We start from the raw sequence: 18,700 nt of genomic DNA, 5'->3' as shown, positions 1-18,700 counted from the left end.
TTCCTCTTCTTCCATGTTGTGAAACCCCGTATTTTTATATAATAAAAATAATATGTATATTTTTAATTTTCTTAAATAATTATTCACAATATTTTGAATTTAATAGTCTGTATATTTTTGTACTGAAAATTTATTCAAAACAAAATAAAATAAAATATTTTTGACTTTATATTATTACTCAATATTAATTTCTGAACCGTATGATATTTTTATTATATTTTTCTCTATATTTTTTTTTTTTTTTTGATGGGGAATGGTAGGATTTATTATTAGATGAGAATAAATAACAATATGATAGATATAAAAGGGATGAGATAAATACAAATAAATAATTTAAAATTAGATTTTTATCTAAAAATCTCACCCTTAAATTATCATAATAAACCACTAATACCACTCACTAAATATTAATACTTCAAAAATACGGGGTGTCAAAATATTTTGAATTTAATAGTCTGTATATTTTTGTACTGAAAATTTATTCAAAACAAAATAAAATAAAATATTTTTGACTTTATATTATTACTCAATATTAATTTCTGAACCGTATGATATTTTTATTATATTTTTCTCTATATTTTTTTTTGTAATCAAATTACACTGAAACCTAATATTTTCTGCACTAAAATCCAATCAGAAACCATGGGCTTGCTCCCCATGTTTTCTCACATCCCGCCTTCCACGTGCAATCACTTCCTACATCAAAAGAGAACGTGGTGAACATGCCATTCCATACCTCCAGGTGTTCAATTTCTCATTTTTTTATTTTATTTCTTTTCATCTTCCTCACTTTGCTTCTCTTCTAATTTGATATCTCTGTCTATCCATTTCATATATCTCTCTCTCTCTCTCGGTTCTCTCTCTCCCTCCATCTCTTATTCTCAAAACTCTCTTTCTCCTTTATCCATGTTTTTCCTCCTTCCCCAACCTCCATAGCCATGGCCTCAACCCACACTATCGCCAACCCGCGAACTTCACCACCATTGGCGCACCGTCGGACCGCCACCACCACCATCACCTATTTCCATTATCATCTAGAACCACCATTCACAAAGTGTTGTAGGTGAAGAAAGAGAAAAAGAAGGAAGATGGAGGAGAAAGAAACAAAGTTAGAGAAGTTTACTTTGAATTTCAAAAAGTTGGTTTTCGGCTTACTTTCGGCATGCCAAAACCATCCATTCCGGGAAGAATTGAGAAAAATGGATCATGTAAGATGAAGTACGGAGTAAGTTGAAGAGATTGGCGAAAGAATGAAGTAAAACCGTTAAGAATTAAGAAAGTTATGGAGTCCGAAAGATGGTTCGAAAAAAATGTCCAAGACGGTAGGAAAATAATCTTATTTTCCATCAAATTTTGGAGATCCGACGGCATGCAAAAAGAGACGGAACGAGGCGTGTGAGTAGTGAACCAAAAACTAGGCCGTGAGGTGAATCCAATGACAGAAAAATAAGATAAAACGGAGTTACGATGAAGAAGATACAAGTATTTGAACTGGGGACATTGAAACCAAATTTCTGGGTCTCTTCTGTTCGTGCATGCTACGGCTTTGGAGAAGATGAGCTTAAATTTTATCCTATGTTTCTCGGCCCATGCTGCTACGGTGCACCCTAGTACCTTTAGGTTAATCGAGTGGTCCTATGACTTTGGGGATGACCACCCTTAGGTTTTTCGACGTGTAGAATCCATTTTTGGGGTTAGATCTTGCAAATTCTGAGTCTAAGATGATGATCAACAACTAAAAGTTCTAAGAGAATCCAATGGCAGATCAACGGTGAGATCGCGTCCGATTGATGTGAAATTTTAGCAAGACGATCATGGAGCCAGGACAATCATATCTTACGATCAGAATCATAAATCAAATTCGGACGATAAATCATTAACAACCTAACATAGTAAGAAAACTCTCATAACCGTCTCATTCTTTTTAATTGTTAAATATTTAGATTTGTGTTCATATGTTAACATAGCTAAAACTTTAGATAAAATTTTGTTTATAGTTGTATGTGAATTTGTGATTGGTATGTTAAATATTTGAAGGTCATTTCTTTATTAGTAGCCTTAAAATCATGATATAATCTTGGATTTAGACTTGCATGTGTAATTTGTGCCATTAAAAGATGATTAAAGATTTTATTTGGTTTGATTATATAACTCTTCAATCTGCTAGAAACTTGTACGAATTTTTAGACAATTTTATGCTCAAAATTTTGAAATGATTTCTTCTACAAAGTTGTTGAGAATGATGTCTAGTTCATCCATGAATTTTCTTAACAATTATTGAGCCTGGTACGAATTTATACAAATTTATAATTAAATCTGCTACTGTAAGACACATTTTAGTATATGTTTAAAAGCTTATTAAAAATTCTATATTAAGCCAAATCTGGTAAATTCTAACTAAAATATGAAATTTGAGAAGTCTAATTTCATACTAAATTTTTAGATTGTGGATCTGATTTATAAATTTAAGTATGGAATTAATTTAAGAAAATGTGATAAATCGGTGTCATAAAAAATTTCTGGGAATTTTACAGAATTATTTACAACTTATTTTTGGGAATTTATTTCTGAAAAATGACCCAAACATATTTATTGAATATTCTGTACATTTTCACGAATTTTAGAACTGTATAAATAATTTATTTATAATTTTTATTACCTAAGGTATAACCTGAAAATTTCTAGACAGGTTTAAGATCATGACTTTAATTATTTATTCGGATAAAAATCAGTTATTGTGTTGGTCCAATTCATCAAATATAGTAAATTAGTAATCCATGTATGGGTGTATTGTGGTTTATTTAATATTGTGGTAGTCTAATCTTGTAAATTAAAGATCCATGCACGTGTGTGACTTTGGTTTATTTTCTCTGTATCTAAATTATTATTTCATACCATGGTTTAAATAAATTGTTTATTTAAATGCTGTACATTTATTTATTATTGTGTGACATGTGCAATATTTTATGTTGGGAATTTTAATGAGTTGATATAACATCAATTGTGATTAAAATTTGGAATTATTTGTGAGTAATATCAAAATTAACTGAAATGATCAACGGCATATACAAAGTTAACAATTGACGGTTAATACCAGTTGTTCGGAGTGAGTCTTGGTTTAAAGACTGTACGGAATTAAGGGTTGACGGTTAACACCGGTTGTTCAGGGCGAGCCCTGGTTTTGAGAATTCTCACGTAAATTGTGTTGCGAAACTCTAAGATGGCACGGGACTTATTTGAACCCTTTTCGGTATTTGGTTTTGGAATAAGGGTGGATGTGTTGGTGGCACACAGGGAGGTTACGTACCCCTGGCAGACCGTTTCCTTGGGGCAGACCACGGATGCCACTACTTGGGTATATAACTCCGGACGTGGGCATCCCTGGTAGTTACGGTTGGTAACACTTGAATATTTGACCAAGGGAGGGTTTCAAATTAACCGTTGCCATGCTTAGTGGTTGGTAAGTTAAATCTCTTTGGTGAGATTTCGAGTGTCACTTAATTTATTAAAATTATTGAAATTATTTTAATGGTTGTAATTTATGCTTACAATTATATTGTCATATCATGTTTATAATCTCATTTATTTTTCTCTTAAAAGGAATGGTAGGTTGGTTATGTTTTCTTACTGTGTTGCAAAACTCATGGCATATATTTTTGTTGCCCTGGCGTTTTATGCCAGGTCTTGGCGAGAAAATAATTGAAGCTGAAATGGAGTCGACGCTAACGTAGAGCCTTGGCTGACCTGAAACCCCGAGTAGAGCCGAGTAAATTATATTATGTTATATAATAGATATTAAGGACTTTGTAATTTCATTTGATGTTGTATTTGGATAATTTTAAGTTTTTATCTATTGTTATTTGGGCGTTTGGTTATGTACGAGAATTGGATTACCCTATTAAGATGTCAACTTTTTAGTTTATTAAGTCATTTTGTTTATATAATTTCCCTTGAGATTTAAAAAAAAATTTGGGGCGTCACACATGTATTTGCTCTGTAACCAAACAACCCACAAACCAAAACCAGCAAAATCCCATAAACCCCCAACCCAAGTGAGATTTGCATAGGAAACACTTGTGGTGGTGTTGAAGGAACAAGTTAGGGGGATAAAGAGGGATTGGGAGAAGAGGAGAGGGGTCGTGAGGTTGGAGATGTTGCTGGGGTTGGAGATCATGAGGCTGCTGAGAGAGAAGATTCTCTCTCTCTTCTCTGTCGTTTTGCTTCATATCAGATCTGCAGGAAGGAATTTTGAATTAAAGCAATATTTTTATTTTTATTTTTGAAATTACTAACCAAAACGACGTCGTTTTGGTTAGTTTCATTTGGAATCGTTGGATCACCCCACTTCAAGAATCACTCCAGGAAACCAAACTCTAGAGGATCCTGATACTTTCCACTTGATATCTTGGCCTAAGATCATGCCACATAGAACAACTTAAAAATACGTCCCCGCAATAAGATTTCATTGTGACTTGAGTATTGTGGGTTCAAAACTCCATACATTTCATCTTTCTCAAACCTCAAAATGGCATGAAGAGTGCCAACTCCCACTTCTTCAAGGATGGACAATGGGGATAATTGGCCCCATTTATTTCAAAAGAGTCCTTTCCTATACTTAGGGCTACAAATGAATCAAATCAAGCCGAACTTTTGAGTGTTCAGTCTTATTTATTAAGAATTAGTCAAGGTCAAGTCGAGCTTGAGCTTGGCTCGTCAAATATTTGATAAACTCAAGTTCAACTCGAGCTCGCTCGATTACATAAATAAACCGAGTTCGAGCTCAAGTTTGAAAAACTAAATGAAACTTAAATTAATTTACTTATTAAGATTTAAAAAAATAGAAAATTATGAACAAATATATAAGAATAATTATATTAATAATAAATTTCATTAATCAAATATGTAAATTTATACTAACACTAAATGCAAATAGAAAAATAAAATATTAAAAAATGATTTGATATATTATTAAAAATAAATATTATTTTATTTTATTTATGTTCACAAGCCTTACTGAGTCGAGTTTGGGACTACTCAAGCCAGGCCCGATTAATAAATAAGTCTAAAAATTGAGCTCGAACTCATTCATTTAATAAATAAGCCGAACTTAAACAAGCTTTAAATGAGTCGAGCTTAAACTGTTCATGAACAACTCAGTTTGTTTACAGTCCTACCTATATTAATATTAATTATTAATTATCTCCAAATTATACAAATCCGTCCCCCTACGATTTTAAATAACTCTTTTACAATAGTAGTATTAATTATTAGGGCAAATTACATATACCTCCCTCGAGATTTAGCTAAATTACAGATACCCCCTGAGGTTTCGGAAATTACAGATACCCTCATGAGGTTTATATTTTCATAACAAATTTCCCCCTGAGGTTTATATTTTCATAACAATTTGCTCCCTAATTTGTTATGCAAATAATACCTTCAGGGAGGTATTTGTAATTTCTCAAACCTCAGGGGGTATCTATAATTTTGCTAAACCTCAAAGGAGGCATATGTAATTTGCCCTAATTATTAACAATCTCCAAATAATGCAAGCTCTTCTTTCCAAATAATAAAAAAAAAGATTAAGTAAAAGAATTTTTAAGTGCTCATCCCCTCTAAGTTTAATAAAATATTTAAATGGTCTTCCTTCTATATCTATGAAAGATCAGGGTCAAAGTATAAAACTAAAAAATTTAGACAAGATTTAACCATAGAAATTAGTTTCTATAACTACTATCCGTTACAATTCCTGGCATATATGTAAAGAAGAGAAGAATGTGGAAAAAGAGTCAACAAATTACTTAAATATATATATTGAGAAAGACATTGGTAGAAGATTTTAGTCATAAAAAATAAAATAGACTATTTTAGTTATAACAAACAAAACATTACATTCAACCCATAATTATTACACTCTTCTCTCACAAAAAAAAAAAGTCAAAAAAATCAAAAAGTCCTTCCCAAACCCAACTTTTTAGCTCAGGCTAAAATAGCCAAAAAAATCAAAAAGTCAACCCACTTTTCAAACGGAAGCTTTAATATTGATTCTATCATAAATATTTTTTAATGATATGAAAGAGTACTGAACACAACTCAAAATAGGGGCTTTTCCCATATTAAGCCAAATTACTATCTTAATTTCCAAACTAGGCCTAGTTTGGACGGAATTTCCAAACTAGGCTAAAACGTTATTACAAATCACGTTTTCACTATTTGGAGCAGAAAATTTGATGAATAGTGATAGCGCTATTATAAAACACGCTTTTAATTAAGAAAGCGTGGTTACAAACCACGCTTTTAAGGTAAATTTATTTTCTGAAGAAAACGTGATTCCAAACCGCGCTTTCAGTGTGCATATCTCTTTTCTTAAGAAAACTTTTAAAATATATTAAAATGTGATCAAAATAAAACTTGAGTTCTCTATAGCTCAAATGGTAGTGCATTTGTTTTGCCACGCCTCTGCGCAAGTTCAATCCATAGCAACCCAAACAGTTGCTACCTTTCAAATTAAATTCAACTCTTTTTTTTTTTTTTCCCTTCCACTCACTCTATACTTTATATATTTATTATGTAATTTCTTTATCAAAAAAAAGTAAAATGTTTGTTTGGTTAACTAAAATTTTTTTCTATAAAATACAATTTTTTTCAAAATGTCAACATAATTGTTTAAAAAGTATTCAGTGTATTTGGTTTAAATTTTTTGGATTTAGTTATTTGAAAATTGAGTTTTTTAATTTTCGTATTTTTTTGTTTTTAGTGAATATTTTTAAAATTTTAAACATTTTTTTTTTTACTTTTTTAGATGCACCTTAGTTAAATGTATCTAAAAAGTAAAAAATTTGTAAAAAAATATTTTAAAAAATTAATAAATACAAAAAAATACAAAAAATATACTGAAAAAATATTTTTGTATTTTTAGTATTTTTTTAGCAAAATATTAATTTTTTTAGCAAAATGTACTCAAAAAAATATGCACAGTGAAAGGGTACTCAAAAAACATTTTTTCAGCAAAATGTACGCTTTTAAAATGTACTAAAGTATTTTAAAAGCGTACATTTTTTGAGTACATTTTGCTGAAAAAATTAATATTTTGTATTAATTTTTTCAGTACATTTTTTGTATTTTTTGTATTTTTTCACTCACTCTATACTTTATATATTTAAGAAAAAAATTAAAAAATGCACGCTTTTAAAATATTTTAATACATTTTAAAAGCGTACATTTTGTTGAAAAAATGTTTTTTGAGTACGCTTTCACTGTACATATTTTTTTTGAGTACATTTTGCTGAAAAAATTAATATTTTGCTGAAAAAATACAAAAAATACTAAAAATATTTTTTCAGTACATTTTTTGTATTTTTATGTATTTATTAATTTTTTAAAATATTTTTTCACAATTTTTTTACTTTTTAGATACATCTAACTAAGGTGCATCTAAAAAAGTAAAAAAAAATGTTTAAAATTTTAAAAATATTCACTAAAAACAAAAAAAAATATGAAAATCAAAAAACTCAGTTTTCAAATAACTAAATCCAAAAAACTCAAACCAAATACACTGAATACTTTTTAAACAATTATGTTGACATTTTGAAAAAAATTGTATTTTATAGAAACAAATTTTAGTTAACCAAACAAACATTTTACCCTTTTTTGATAAAAAAAATTATATAATAAATATATAAAGTATAGAGTGAATGGAAGGGGAAAAAAAAAAAGAGTTGGATTTAATTGGAAGGTAGCAACTGTTTAGAGTTGTTGTAGATTGAACCTGCGCAGAGGTGTGGCAAAACAAATGCACTACCATTTAAGCTATATAGAACTCAAGTTTTATTTTGATCACATTTTAATATATTTTAAAAGTTTTCTTAAGGAAATAGTAAAAGCGTGGTTTGGAACCACGTTTTCTTCATATGTACAGTGAATGCGTGGTTTGGAACTGTGGGGATATATTTTCTGAGTACCAACACGTGGCAAGGTGACGCCGACGTGTCAGCCGAGGTGCCACGTGTCCTGGTCGTGACGCCGAGGTGATACTCGGCAAGGCCGAAGTTATCTCCAAAGATATCGGAATCCGAGATAAGTGGATAAGGGACAAGAGTCCTAGAATGAAAAGGAAACTCAACTTGGATAAAGGACAAGAATCCTAAAATAAGAGAAGACTTCAGTTTGTATTAAGATAAGACTCTTAGAGAGTTTATCCTAATCTTACTGGGAGTCCAGGATTAGCAGTAATCCTGAGTCTATAGGGACTAGGTTTATGTTGGCTGTAAAAGAGAGGCACCCCCATGGGTCTAAGGTATGCTTTTGATACTCAACTTGTGAGTTTAGTATTTGATTTATCTTTGAGAGATATACTGGCTTGATCGTCGGAGTGCCCCCGGGTGGTCGAAACCACTGCGGGATTCTTATATTTCTATTGCAGGTTAGCCAGGTGCCATCTGTTCTGCCGATGCTCTCCAGCTGGATACTAAGCGGGCAGTGTGGTCAGAAAATCACCCACACAATTTGGCGCCGTCTGTGGAAAAGAAAGAAGAATAGATGGCCAATGACGAACAGAAGGATCAAATTAGAGACAACACTCCTGCTGGGAGTCGGAGACCTATCGATCTCGACGTTAAAGGGGACAATAGCAACACAGAAACTCGTGACCAGAGTCACGGAGTGAAAGAAGCCGGCTAGGAAGGTGACGCACCAAAGACAACAGATCGAAGCAACGAAGACGACCTCCAGGTATGAAAGGATAGATACCTGCAGAGGAACGATGACCCTTCCAGAAGGAATGCAAAGACAGGGGGCATGAGCGCTCCCAAAAAGATAATATTCAAGTATAGAAGAACTCATCCTGAGTGAGCAAATCCCGGATTCCAGATCCTGGATCCCGGATCCGAGAAGACATGATCTCAGCCGAGACAAGTAGGCCCGAGAAGACGAGTGCTCAACCTAAGTTAGCAGATCCCGAATTCCAGATCCCGGATCCTAGAAGACATGATCTCGGCCTAGATGAGTAGGTCCGAGAAGAACTCAACCTAAGTGAGCAAATCCAAGATTCCAGAAGATAAGATCTCGACACCTGAGTCCGAGAAAAGAAGAGCACAATGAGCATATCTCAGATTCCAGAAGATAAAAAGGAAACACACAAGATCAGACTAAAATTGGCCAAAATTGAGAAGTATGCTAAGGCCGAGGAAGACATGCCGGGAACAAAGGCGTCGGAACAAGAAAAGAGAAACGGCTCGTTGATGCGAGGCCGAAAATCAAACTCAGGTTGGAGCCAAGTAAGATCAATAGAAAAACCAAGGCCGACAACCTCGGCTTGAATTCAACCTCGGCGACAAGGTCGAAACTTCATGTATGATGAGAACCCAAGTGGATTTTAAGTTCACACTGGGGGCGTAGAGAAGAAGAATGCGTTTACCACTTGTTGAAATTTGTAGCAATTTATAAGTTGGTTAAACCAATATGATGTTTACCGCTTGTTGAAATTTGTGGACAATTTACAAGTTAAGTTAAGCCGAGATAATGCTTAACCGAAGTTAAACCGAAGATGATGTTTAACCGAAATTAAACCGAGATGATGCTTAACCGAAGTTAAACCGAGATGATGCTTAATCGAAGTTAAGTCGAAGATGATGTTTAACCGAAGTTAAACTGAGATAATGCTTAACCGAAGTTAAGCCGAGATGATGTTGAAACTTGAGAAGAGTTTACAAGATTGAAGACTATGGTTAAATACTTGTTGAAATTTGTAACAATTTACAAGTTGAAGTTAAGCCGAGATGGTTCCTTATCTTCACTTGTTGAAATTTTTAGCAATTTACAAGTTGAAGTTAAGCAGAGATGGTTCCTTATCTTCACTTGTTGAAATTTGTAGCAATTTACAAGTTGAAGTTAAGCCGAGATGGTTCCTTATCTTCACTTGTTGAAATTTGTAGCAATTTACAAGTTGAAGTTAAGCTGAGATGGTTCCTTATCTTCACTTGTTGAAATTCGTAGCAATTTACAAGTTGAAGTTAAGCTGAGATTATTCTTTATCTTCACTTGTTAAAATTTGTAGCAATTTACAAGTTGAAGTTAAGCCAAGATTACTGTTTCTCTTCGCTTGTTTAAATTCGTAGTAATTTACGAGTTGAAGCAAAGCCGAGGTTATTGCTAAACACTTGTAGCAATCTACTGGTTGGTTAAACCAAAGAAGATGCTTAACACTTGTTAAAATTTGTAGCAATTTACAAGATAACGTTAAGCCGACATATGATCATCTGGTGAAATTTGCAGCAATTTACAGGTTGAGGAAAGAGCTAAGTATATTTAAACATATGTTGAAATTCGTAGCAATTTACAAATAGATTATTGTTTAACACTTGTTATGTTAATCCTTGTTGATCCCTGTTATAGTATATGTTAATCCTTGTTGAAATTTGTAGCAATTTACAAGTAGACTAGACCGAGATCACCGTTTAAACACTTGTTGAAACTTGAAAAAAAGTTTGCAAAGTTAACATTGAGTAGTATATGTTTCGCACTTGTTAGAATTTATGAAAAGTTTACAGGTCAGTATCTTGCCGAAGCAAAAGTTTTGTAACTATTATACCCGAGGTATGTAACCCCGAGAAGATTACACAAAGGAGACAAAGTATGAAAGGCATGCAAAATATTCTAAGTATAGAATCATGCAAGAGCAGTTAAAAGAAGATCAAGACAGAATTCATGGTGATCGACACGCCCTCATCATACAATATTATCTTGGGAAGGCCATGGCTGCATACAATGGGGGCAGTTCCCTCAACGTTGCATCAACTACTGCGGTTCCCAACAGAACATAGGATTGAAGAAGTCAGAGGGGATCAACTGCAGGCGGAGAATTGCTCCATGGCAGCAATGAAATCCACCTACAGCATTCGAGAACTAGAGAAGGCAGAGATTGAAAACGAGGACATAGAGGTACTAGATGATGTCGGCAAGGAGCCAGCCGAAAGGAGTGAAGAGGCACTGAAAATCCTCGTCCAGGAAGGGGATAAAGAACGCTTCTTTCTTCTCGGCTTAGGCTTAGCTGAAGAAGAAGAAAAGGAATTGGAAGCTTTTTTTAGAGCAAACATTGAGGTATTTGCTTGGACACCTTACGAAAAGCCTAGCATTGACCCCGAGGTCACTTGCCACCAACTGAACGTCGACAGGTCGGCCAAACCTGTAATCCAATGAGCAAGAGGGCCAACGTTGATACATGTCGAAGCAGTAGATGAAGAAGTAGACAGACTTTTGAATCTCAGGGCCATCCGAGAAGCCAATTACCCGACATGGCTATCAAATACAGTGGAAGAAGGAATGATAATCAAGGAGCAAGGAATGTTAACATCGGCCAACAGCAAACATTTTTCAGAAGCAAAAAAATGTGGCAGATGCAAAGAAAAGAAAAGTACAAAGATGAAGACCCTAAGAACTAGGGACTAAGGCAAGGACGTCGGACTAATCCACTTCAAACAGTTAACGATGGTTCAACATTAGCAGTCAGCTGGAAGAGTTTCTCTACCATGATCTCGGCAACAATTTCAAGAAGGGACGTAAGACTATGCAGAAAACAGAAACGAAGGCAAGAATCTGGAAATACATCAAGAAAAACAAGAAAAGAAAAATCAGAGTCAAGAAGATGACAAAGTTGAAGAATAAAGCCAAGTGCACAGGCACTAAGTAAGTATGTGAAGAAACAAGAAAGTAATGACCCAGACATGATACTAGCAACAGAAAGTGGATATGACAAGAACAAGTGCCAGGCATTCAAACAAGTCAAGACTTGAAGACAGATGAAAATAGAAGGCAACAGATGGCAAATAAACAGATTTAAAGTAAATCAAAAGAGTTATGAAAGATTGAGCTTAATAAGCAAGTAAAGAGTTTATAAACCTACAAAGTGAAATGAACGCCGATATGAAAATCGCCGGAGTCAAATAGATGACTGGAAATCGGGAACTCACCAGAGAGTGTGAGTGGAGCAGTTGCAAAGCTCTTGGAGTTTACGAATTAATGGAACCGGAACCTTGGTTAGGAGGTGCGATTTCAAGCAGCTTGGAAAGCATGAAACTTGATTCTTGACACCAGTGGACAGCAAAGTCCAGGGAACTTTGAGGTCGGCGAGATTGATCTCAGATAAAGGGGCACAGATGAATGAACAGTGTAGGTTCCATCACCTCAAAATGCCGAGGTAATAGAACCTAAGGGGCAGTTGTGGGGATATATTTTCTGAGTACCAACACGTGGTAAGGTGACGCCGACGTGTCAGCCGAGGTGCCACGTGTCCTGGTCGTGACGCCGAGGTGATACTCGGCAAGGCCGAGGTTATCTCCAAAGATATCGGAATCCGAGATAAGTGGATAAGGGACAAGAGTCCTAGAATGAAAAGGAAACTCAACCTGGATAAGGGACAAAAATCCTAAAATAAGAGAAGACTTCAGTTTGTATTAAGATAAGACTTTTAGAGAGTTTATCCTAATCTTACTGGGAGTCCAGGATTAGCATTAATCCTGAGTCTATAGGGACTAGGTTTATGTTGGCTATAAAAGAGAGGCACCCCCATGGGTCTAAGGTATGCTTTTGATACTCAACTTGTGAGTTTAGTACTTGATTTATCTTTGAGAGATATACTGACTTGATCGTCGGAGTGCCCCCGGGTGGTCGAAACCACCGCGGGATTCTTATATTTCTGTTGCAGGTTAGCCAGGTGCCATCTATTCTGTCGGTGCTCTCCAGCTGGATACTAAGCGGGCAGTGTGGTCAGAAAATCACCCACACAGGAACCACATTTTCTTCATAAAACAAATTTACCTTAAAAGCGTGGTTTGTAACCACACTTTCTTAATTAAAAGTGTATTTTGTAATAGTGCTTTCACTATTCATCAAATTTTCTACTCCAAACAGTGAAAGCGTGATTTGTAATAGCGTTTTAGCCTAATTTGAGAATTCTGTCCAAACTAGGCCTAGTTTGGGAATTAAGATAGTAATTTGGCTTAATATGAGAAAAGCCCTCTCAAAATACCTCATTTTAATAGATAGATTGTCTTATAGTTATTATATTTTGTAATTCAAGACGAGAAAGCATACTTATATATTTTTTTATCTTATTTTTTACTTTTTTATATCGATAGATTTGATATTATAATCCATTCTTATTAAAATTTTCATCAGTATAAATATTCACCCCTATATTGAAATCTCGGGTCTGTCCTTGCACTCCTTGCTCTTTTTCTTTTTCTATTTTTTTTTTTTTTTTTTTGTTGAGTTTAGAGTGACCCCATTCATCAAGCAATTGTACAAAATTGCTAAATCGAGAACGCCACACGCATAGTTTTAACTCCTCCAAGAGTGGGTTATCCTCTTCGACATTTCTACTACTACCCTTTTTAGAGATCCCAGGTTCTCTTCCAAAATTTTCTTCCATGTCTTCCCAGATTCTTCTTCGAGCACTGGGCTGCCTTTTGTTGAAAAATAAGAAAAATTAAACCATTTTTATAAAGGTTATTATGATGCTGCTGATGAAAAATGAGCTGAAATAACTTGAACTAGGTCAAACTGAGGTTTTGGTTACAACATTTATGTATATGAAGAGGAAATAGTTAAAGCCATATACCTAACCAATATAGATAGCAGTTTTTGGGTGAATAATATAGATAGCAGTTGAATTCCTTTTAACTATAGAATTGAATTACTTTCACTCTTGTCAGAAGGGTGCAGTAATTTGTATCATTTTTTATAATTGAGATGTTTAAATTTATGTTTTTTAAATTAAAATTTAAATAATATTTAATAATAATTAAATAGGCATTCATATTCATGATAAGAATGCTTAGGTGCCACTACTCTTGCGTGCTTAGGTGTCTAAATTTTTGAATTTAGACACCCTCTAGTTTTTGTTCTTTTTTTTTCCATGATTTCATAGACTTTTCCAAACAAAGTTGATAACCATTCTTGGGGAACCTTTGTCACCATCAACTTTGGTCAACCCTATATTTAAATCTTGAAATATACTAAAAATATATATGCAGTTGAAATTCATTTTAAACGAGGTCTCTACCATATAAAAATTATATTTGTATTATATATTTTTTATGAAATATATTTTTTGAGTTCGAGTTTGAAAGACCTAACATTATTGTTGATAATATTATCATAATAAAACTTAACTGAATCTAAAATTTGAAATAGATTTCAAATCACACTGCAGATTATTTTTTTTTTTTTGGGTAAAGTGGAAATGGAAATCAAAACAAATAGATAGACAAAACAAACAACCAAAAAAAAAAAAAAAGAAAAGCTTAGAGTCCTCAGAACGATGTCTGAGATAACTCTGACCAACCATATCTGCCACTTATTGACCTCAAATTTCTTCAGGAGGATCATCCATAACAATCAGCACTTCATTTTAATATGTCCCCATTTTAGCAAGACCATCAACACTTATATTGCCCTCCCTCTTGACATGTTGAATCGAAAAGCCACATCTTCGAATGAGAAACTTGGAATCCTCCACTAAACTTCTTAGAGGGAAAATAACCTCAATGTTTCCCTTTAGCATATCAATAGCATATTGGGAGTCTATCTTGATGCTAAGATCCCTATAGCCTTTTTCGAAAGCTACCGTCAAACCCCTGTATAGAGCCCAAATCTCCGCTTTAATGCAGGTACAATTTGTGAGCTTTCCGAAATAACCACAAAGCTAAATGCCTCTCTCGTCACGGATTAGGCCCCCAAAGCCACCATCACCTGGATCTCCCTTTGAGCTTCCATCCATGTTCATCTTAATTTACCTGGAAGAGGAAGAAACCAACTAATTATCTCATTATCCAAATTGTTCACAATAGACATATTAAAAGCATCTTTAATATCAGTAGCATATCTATGTATAAGGTAAAGACTATACTGCCAAGGCAAATCAACATTTTCAAAAATCTGAAGATTTCTATTTTTCCAAATCTGCCATAATGAGGTAACAAAAAGCGTGGGTTCAATGAAATGATGAGATTTTGACTTTAAAGAGGACTCCACCCAAATTTTAAAAGATAAATTTCTGCAATTAAACAACCAAGAAACACAATTCAAGCCCATCCATATAGATTTAGCTTTGGGACAGTTTTTGAAGATATGGTTTAAATCTTCAACCTACACACCACAACTATTACACATAGCAGAATTTGACAATCATCTCGTAACTCTTATGTTGTGTTTGGTTGAGGGATTTGAGGAGGGATTTGGAAAGGAAAATGGAAAAGGTAGGTGAAATGTGAAAAAAATATACCTACATTTCACATAGTTTCACACACATTTTTCCTTTCCTTTTCCAAATCCCTCCCCAAATCCCCCAACCAAACACAGCATTAGGCTATTAGTTAGCAACTTCTGATGTAGCGCCAACCAAACTAAGCCTTTGAGTTTTTGGGGGATTTTCAATTTCCATAACCAAAGCCAATTCCCAGAATCAACTCCCAGATCAGTCACCAACTCATAGGCCGCAGCAATAGTGAAAGCACCACACCTCAAGCCCTTTCAATGTGGCATATCTGGGTAAGTTACAAACCTAGGAAGCTGAATTTTCAAGACAAGATCCCAAGCTTCCCTAGGTAACTTAACAGATATAACACCCATATCCCATCTACCCTCCTTATCCAAGAGAGTATTCACCTTCTCCAAGCTAATGAGGTGAGAGTTAGGAAATAAGGGGGCCAAACTGCCCTCCCCACACCACCAATCAAACCAAATGGAGACGTTATTACCATTGCCAATACACCATTTGCTATCCTTAACAAGGAGATCACGAGTTTTAAGAATACCCCTCCAGGTGAGAGAAGCCTTTCTCTTACTAGAATAGTTGAGAAGGGAGTCCCCGTGAAGGTATTTATCCTGAAGAACTCTAGCCTATAAACAGGACTCCCCGGAAAGGAGTTTCCAACCCAATTTAGAAAGTAAAGCAAGGTTACTATCCTTGGCCTTCCGAATGCCAAGTCCACCCAATTTCTTACTATCGCACACCATGGCCCAATTCACTAAATGAATCTTTTTGGAGGTGCCCACATCACCTCATAAAAAATTCATGTTCAGACGATCCATATCCTTATACACATTCGCAGGTAAGTCCATAGTTTGCATCATATACGCCCAGAAGGCTGAGGTAACTGAATTAATGAGGGTAGCCCTCCCTGTAATAGATAACATACTTGCTTTCCAACCAGTCAATCTGCTCTGAAGTTTCTCAAATATTGAAGCAAAGTGAGCCCTGCTCACTCTGTTATGGAGCAGTGGGATACCAAGGTACTTACCCAAATCATGAGTGAGGGGTATACCACAATTGCTACTAAAACTCTTGGCCTTGGAGATAGGAACATTAGGAGAAATGAACAACTTAGACTTAGCAAAGTTAATATGCAAACCCGAGCATTTGCTGACCTGTTTAATAGACATCATTAGTCCAATTTTACAGAAAATACTACAAATATAAAAAAATTACTTAAAAAATCATCCTAAAAAATAAGCGATGGTTTACAATCACTATAGATATAATTGACATTTCATTAATTTTAAATTTATACGAAACTCATTTTTGAAATAAGATTCGAGACACATTTTCATACTATATGTAGCACATTTACATATTATATGTAGCACTTTTGAAATGACAAATTGCTTATCCTTTTGAGCGACTTAGTCAAGACAATTGGGATGCAATACTACTAAAATTTTGAAGAGACACACACCATTTGCTCAATTCCCACTTGAGTGCATAATTTTTTAGCGATCACATTCACATTACTTGGTTGAGGTGTTTTAAATTGGAGAAATTATAAGACATTGACAAGTGGAATTATATATCAAATGATGAGAAATACAATTTTTATTGTGATTTTTCACAGAAAAATTACGTCTTTCATGTGTTTGTGATTATTTTGTCTTATATTCTAATTTGTAATTTCTCCTTTTAAATTAGGTGTCATTAGCCAGGGTTTATAAGTTTTCTTTTTTGTTATAAATTTTTTTTGTCTTAATTCAATTAATTATGTGAGAATTTTTAAAAATATTAAAATATTAAATATAAGGGCAAATTACAAATAAAACTCTAAGGTTTAGCGTGTTTTGCAATGTAAACCCCAAGTTTTTAATTTTGACAATTAAAATCCTATAGTTCATTCTCTATCACAATGTAAGCCCCCCGTCCATCTCCGTTTCATGAAGTAATGGAGAAAGCCATTTTTAGTACCAAAACCAACCCAAAACGACGCCATTTAGAGACAGTAACGGAAATATTTTTCTTTTGACACATGTCACTTTCTTATTTGTTATTATTAAACCCTTACCCTACCACTTTCACCCCACCATAATACCAACATTACCCCTACCTTCTCAAACCCTAATCCTAAACACTTTCACCCAACATATCTCTGCAGCTCCGGTCACCTCCTCCTCTGGCGCCACCTTCAAATCCTCCTCTATTTCCAACACAACCCTTCATCTCCTATCTTAACCCCATGTCATCCTTCTCCGTTCCTCCTCTTCTTTCCTTGGCGAGGTCCAACCTCGTTCTTCTCGTTCGGATAACCAGTGCCGAAGGAATGACCTGCATTCGGTTCTATTTTTCCAAACAGATAGCAACAGTCCAGATTCATCTCGTCAAACCGCTGATCATTGCTCGATTGTCCTTTGTCAAACACCTGTGCACGCGCGAGAAAGAGAGAGATAAAGAGTTGCAAGGGGTCGTCGCAGCGTTAAGTAAAAGAAGAAAAAGATTATAATTACAGATCGGAGGGAGGGAGCGGTGGGGTTGCAGATTAGGGAAAATGGGGCAATGGGGTTGTAGAGGCTGTGCCGTAGGGAAGGAAGAAGGATTATGAGGGGTGGTAGTGGCGAGAAAAAAGTGAGGGTGAAAGGGATTGCACCGAAGATAAGGGAGTGGTTCAGTGGTTGCGCCGGATGTGGGAAATGACGGAGATATCGCCAAAAAAAATGGAGAGAGTGGTGGCTGGAGCTACCGGAGTTGGGTAAAGGGTGGGGATTAGGGTTAGGGTTTGTAAAAGTTAGGGGTGCTGGTAAAATGGGTATTTCCATTTTATATTAACTAATAATAACAAATAAGAAAATGACATGTGTCAAAAGAAAAATATTTCCGTTACTCTCGCTAGACGGCGTCGTTTTAGGTTAGTTTTGGCACTAAAAATAACTTTCTCCGTTACTTCCTGAAACGGAAATGGACAGAAGGCTTACATAGTGACACAGAATGACTACAAGGTTTTAATTGTCAAAATTAAAAATTTAGGATTTAAATTGCAAAGCACGCTAAACCTTGAGATTCTATTTGTGATTTGTCCTAAATATAATTTAATGACTAGATAATTAAAGTAAAAAGATAAAATTTTAGACAAAGAATTCCCGTGATTTTAAAAAAAGAAAATTCTAGTTTTTTTTTTTTGGGTTAAGCGGAAAAGAAAAAATTCTAGTCAATTATTGGATATGAGCCTATCTAAAAGAGGGTTGGAAAAGACTGTGTAATCTTAGCATTTAGGTCCCGTTTGGGAATAGTTTAATTTGATAATTTTTTAATTATTTAACTAAAATATGAGTTAAAAAAAATTAATATATTTGAAATGATTTTTTAACTTTTTACGAAAAGATATGTAAAAAATAAAGAAAAAAAATAATCTTTAACTTTTTAGTATAAGTTATTAATTTT

This window comes from Camellia sinensis, chromosome 4, assembly GCF_055761805.1.
Source record: "Camellia sinensis isolate YWXY chromosome 4, ASM5576180v1, whole genome shotgun sequence".
NCBI lineage: Eukaryota > Viridiplantae > Streptophyta > Magnoliopsida > Ericales > Theaceae > Camellia > Camellia sinensis.
This window is presented reverse-complemented; position numbering follows the sequence as displayed.